This window comes from Musca vetustissima, unplaced genomic scaffold (assembly GCF_032173495.1).
Source record: "Musca vetustissima isolate MV318-11 ecotype Yass unplaced genomic scaffold, APGP_CSIRO_Mvet_v1 utg704, whole genome shotgun sequence".
Lineage (NCBI taxonomy): Eukaryota > Metazoa > Arthropoda > Insecta > Diptera > Muscidae > Musca > Musca vetustissima.
In genome coordinates this window covers 1533820-1539819 of record NW_026876336.1, presented here as the reverse complement: position 1 = coordinate 1539819, position 6000 = coordinate 1533820, and positions in this window count along the sequence as shown.

Here is a 6000-nt window from a genome sequence, read left to right as displayed (position 1 = left end):
AACAAATAATATATTTTTCATCGCAGTTGCTTCATTTTGAAAAACAACAAAAACCAAAATAAATACACAAAAGTAAGTAGAGTGGGTAATAAATTCTCAAAGTAAATTTTGGTTTTTTGATAATTTTCAAATTTTTGCAGTAATATTTTTTTCAAGAATAATAACCTTATTATCTTTTGTACGCGCGTGTGAGTGTGTGTGTGTGGTTATTTGCTCCAACAAAATGTGTAATTGTTGAAATTGAATTATTTAGAGTCCCTAAACAACAAAGAGAAATACAACTTTAATTTTGCGTACACCGCGTGTGTTTGTGTTGTATGAATATTAATCTAATAACAACGCATGCAACAATTCCATTTTTTATTCAAACATGGTATGAAACTCAAATACTGTGTGTGTATGTGTGGTGTGGATTATCCCTGGCTGCTGTTGTCGAACTTTCCTTCTATGGGAAATTTATTCAATTTTCCCCATTGTATTGTTTGTGTTTATGTTTGTTTTTGGCACAACGCTGTTATTTTCACCCCACAACCCACTGCTGCAGATGTGCTCGCTTGGACGAAGACAGTCACAGGTGTTATTTGGCACCAAGAAGTGCAAAACACATTAATGAATGAAATACCCATTCGGAATCCCCAAGTGGTTGTTTAATACCGCACTATAAGAACCTCCTCTCCCCTTCGAAACCCCATAATTCAGCGAATATTAGTGGTGAATGGACGAACGAATGTATAGACAGACCGATAGAGATGGGTGGGTGGGTGCCACACATCAGGGGCTGCAAGTGAGCTGGGGTGTGTGTGTGTGCTTGCTCATAATAACTTGTTTTATTTCATTTCATGCAATTTTGTTTGTTTATCTCATTTTATATTTTAACAATCACACCGGGAAAACAACAAATAACAAAGAAATAATAAATAATTCTGTTTTCCAACAACAATGATGTTTTTGCGTTCCTTTCGTATTAGAGATATTAAATCATCATATGGCCACATTGCCGCCAATAAATAGAAGGACGCCACAAATCCATCCATCAATCATAGGAATAAAAAAATTATAAGACTCGATGACATTATTGTTATTGGTGTAATGACAAACACACACACACACACTCCTTTGCAGTCCAGAAATGAAGTAGAGCTACAAACTAATAGGATATACACACATTATTGCAATAAATATGTCTTATTTTTCGAACGTTTTCAATAGCTCAATTCTAGTTTATTCAAAAATTCCCCAACCCCACCCCCAGCTATTCCCATTTTAATTTAAATTTTTGTTATGAATTCATTATCGGGATTATATTGTGCTATATATGGATATATCTAAATATGTATGTGTGCTTCAATTATTTGTATGTCAATTGTCTCCCCTCCCATTACTCAGCCAGTCTACGATAGATATTCCCTTTAGTTTTGTTTACCCCAACATTTTAGCGGTATTTCCATTTGCCATTGATTTGATAATTGATGAGTAGTGCCGGCCCGTGCTGGCTGTCTACAATTTATAGACATACAAATCGTTAAATTTGCTGTCTCCAGAACCGAACGACGAACAGTGATGGGTTCGTTTATTTATTTAAATTGAATTATTGCAATCAAATTGAGTTAAATCATTTAAATAAATTATAAGGTTTTAGTGTAAATTTGTGGGCTATCTGTTATCTCTTCATTGGAGAGTGTTTTTCTATTTTATTTCCATATCATAATTGATGTTACACTCAACGAAAGTGAATTTACATGCGATGATAGGTGATTTGTTAAGAGCTATTTATATGAGAACATATCAACGTTGTTCGTTTGCGGCCTTTTTTAATATTTATATTTTCTAGCATACTAATTACTATTGCCTTGGATATATATATATATACTAATTAATATTGTGGGATGATGTTAATTGATTTTATATCAAAATATATATATATCTTTTAACATCAACATGTTCATATACATGTTTAAGGTTGCAAAATACTTGCAAACGTCACCTCTTAACTCAAGGAGATAATTATTAAAGGGTATGTCTATTTTTTCTCAAGTAGTTCTAGAGAATTTCCTCTATCCAAAAAAGAGCAATAGGAAATCATCTGATCCCAATTTAAAAAAATACCCTAACCTATAGCAAGCGAACTGCTTACAAAGAATTAAGCAAATTTTCCTTTCTCTTTATGAAGCAGACTATTTATTTACATGGTGTGTGTTTATGTATTTAACATTTGTTTTTTGTTTTTCTTCGTCTTCATAATACAGGTTTTGGTATTTTAATTAGCCTTTGTCTACATTTTTTTTGGCATTTATATAAGGCGCAAAAAAGTTCATTGCTTTCTTATGAACAAAATATGCAAAAACTGATAAACATTGCTTTCAACATTTTGTGGCATTCCACACCAAAAAATGGCGTATCAATTAATTAAGCTTTCAAAAAACCAATAACTTTTTCAAATAAATAATCATAATAATTATAATGAGCCTCCCAACCCATATGCCTCCTCCACCTTCTTCACTGGCATGGCATGTCATGGTAAGGCATGTTAATAGGCAACAAACAAACTTATTAGAATTTACTAGGGCAAATTAGAATATGGCAAACTAATTCGATTGGCATTAGGGTGCGGGTCACAAGTGGCATTAATCAATAATTATAATATATATATATATATATATATATATATACGTATTCATGAAACTTTTTATCCATTCGAACCTATTATAGCGTGAATACTGCTATCCTGATTTATAATATTTAAGGCTTATATACATAGCTCTTGAGATACTATTTGAACTTTAGGCTTAAACATTGCAAAGTTACCCTCGTATTGACTTGGGGTTAAATTACACTTTATATTGCCGTTAAATTCCAGTTTCGTTTTGTTTTTTTTTTCATTCAACATTCTGACAAATCTAATATTGATAAACAATAGCGAATCATTTGAAATTACTGAATTTGTCATATTTCAAGAGGCAAATGAAGATATCGCATTTCCTTCCTGTGCTTGTTGCCACAAATTACAAGTGGAATTCCTTTTCTTTCGTCTGCCTGCCACAATTGCATTGGGATTACTAGCCAGCCAACAAAATACCCTGGCCCCCGCTCAGTCAATATTTGATAAATGGCTTATTGACGTGATAACAATCGTACAGCAAGAAAAAATACCGCAAACCGTTGTAAGACACTCAACGAGAAACGAATGGCGACAGTAAACATATTTTTGGCTAGGGACACACATCCGCACAAACACATAGCAAGGATGTTGTCATGTTAAACATAACAAGTACAGATGTAAGTAATAAACAGAAATTGTTTTACTGTTAAGGACGATTTCTAATTCGATTGACGGCAGACAGAGATCCTGTAGCTAACCGCATTGGTTGGAGACAGGTTGTATTGTTGTTTAGTTGGTGTTTAGATAGCTGAGGTATCGATTCGAAAATTGCGTTGTTACAATCAGTGAAATAAAATTGTATTTGTTTATTAATTTTTTGTCAATTCTAAACAAAAAAAAAAAACGAACAAATTATATGCCAAGTGATAACATCAACAATGGCGTATAATCAATTTATTGTCACCGGCAAAGCCATACGACCCAGTGTACCAAGGAATGTCCCGCAGTTACCAATGCGTAAATTTTATAATGCCTCGTATTTTCACGACACTCGTTATCGTCATGAAATTGCCAATCATTATCGTGATTTTAAAATGCGTCCTCGCTTGCGTCACAGGAAACGGAATATTCTATCCTATAATTATAGTAAAACTGCATCGTCGACAATACGTGAAGCACCCTCGGAATATTTGACGGAATTGTCAATGGCTAAGCAGCATTTTCCAAGGTAAAGATTGAAACGGTTGCATTGTTGCCTTTTTAGCATGACGACGTTTTGGGAACTGTTTCATATGTCATTGAAACAAAGGACCCTGCCCCGAAGGTACTGTTTTCCCACAACCATATATTTTTTAAAAATTTGAATTTATGTGGCCAATCCCAAAGGATTACATCTCGAATTGCCAACGAATCTTTGCTTAATTGGTATATGATTTATATTTCAAACCCCGATATTGGATTTTGTTGCCATAAAATTTATGTACGTCATGTAGCAAAATTCGTTTTTACTTTGTTGTTATCTGGGGAAATTTAAAACTTTCGTTTTTCGCAGTCTGTTGCACGTGCCCCGTAGTTCTTACCTTCCAAAATATATTATACACGAGCCTTGTCAAATTACAACAACAACTACTACTACCACTCTACTCCACCACCGCCGCCATCAATACACACTCACACATATGCATGTTATGCCACGAAACTAACCTTTGAAATCACGACACTCTACTGTTCGTCTGATGACAACAAAGACTATTCGCAAAACCCGAGTACTACTCCTAACCATTCCAACCGTTTTACTGTTGCTTTCGGTCTAATCTCAGGCTAGTTCGCCGTTGTTGGCCATTGCTAAATATGAAACTAATTACTTACAACGCAAGCCATTAATGCCACTCAGAAAGGCATTAATCCTAGCAACCATACCCAGCACACAGACGATAAGGCATGAAGGTGCCATTTCGGAGGTTCACAGCTTACTGAAAGGATACTCGCTCACCACCTCCGCCAACTCCGCGGACTCATCTTCTGTACGGCGAATTAAATGTGGTGGCAATGTATGTGTATTTGATACAACGTATGGGTCGACAAACGCGTCCTAAGAATTTGTGCAATGGTATTGGTTAGATTTTGTTGTTGTTTCTTGATAGCATCTACAAACGCTCAACATTCTTGTATGACATGGCACGTTGCTGGGTATGGTGTGTGTGTGTGTATTGTGCCTCAAGGGATTAAAATATATGTAAATAAATTACTTGCAAAAACTGTGTAAAAACAATAATGGCGACAGCGAACAAAAACACACACACTCACACACCGTCTATTAAACACGAACACCACTACTCGCATATAATTGCCGAGGAGAACCAGACTAACAACGGTTTTTAATTTACATTGAGGGCTCTTTTAGTACACGCAAAATACAGTACTCGGTTAACCGCTTTCAAGGCCTAACCGCCTTCTATCGACTCATACTGGTCTGGACACATGTTGCTCCATACCCTCGTATGAAAAAAGGAATAAATTTATTTATTCATGCCATGCAAGCAAAATCGCATGAACACTTATGAAAAACAGCCGAATCTACATACATACGTACACCACCAAAATTTGTACATATCCAATAACAACATATCTCTACGATTGTTTAAAAATTACCAAATTACCATAGATCATATAGTTATTCTTCAAAGTCTTCTGTTTTCAATTGGTTCCTAATATTTTCACACACACACACATTTTCATCCAATTTCAGATTTGAGAACGATCAGACAACACGTGGACAACGACGATTGTGTGATGACAAACGTGAGAATTTAGTTTACAACGATACCCTCAAGCGCATTCGAAACGCCACCAGAGAAGACACCAACAGTATTGAATCTTTGAGAAATTTGGTAAGACGTCAGCTGAAACAGCGATTTCAGAGACTCAAACCAAATACGTCCAATACAAGGGCAACAAACAGTAAAGACGGCTGCCAACAGCGACGACGTCGTAGTTTGGGGACACTCGAAAGTGTTGATGGACTGCTAACACACAGGCATCTGCATCCGCATCTTTATCAGCAGCAGCAGCGACAACAATTACTGGAGGATTACATAGAAATTCCATTCGCCAACGAGTGCTGTGTAACACGAACCCTTCGCAATTCTCTGTGCCATCCCCCTTAGCACAGTACCATCAAGAACGGCGGTGTAGCATTGGCCAATGCTAATACCACCCTATCGCATTATTTAGAACAGGCAACAGCTTATTACGAACAAGGTTTTCTCAATAGCATTGAGTACTTGAAAAACGTAGGTGAACGCAATCACCAGCGACGACGTAAACACTTACAACAACAGCAACAGCAACAAAGACAATTGCGTCATTCTACAGACGGCGACAACGATTGTCCGAACAAC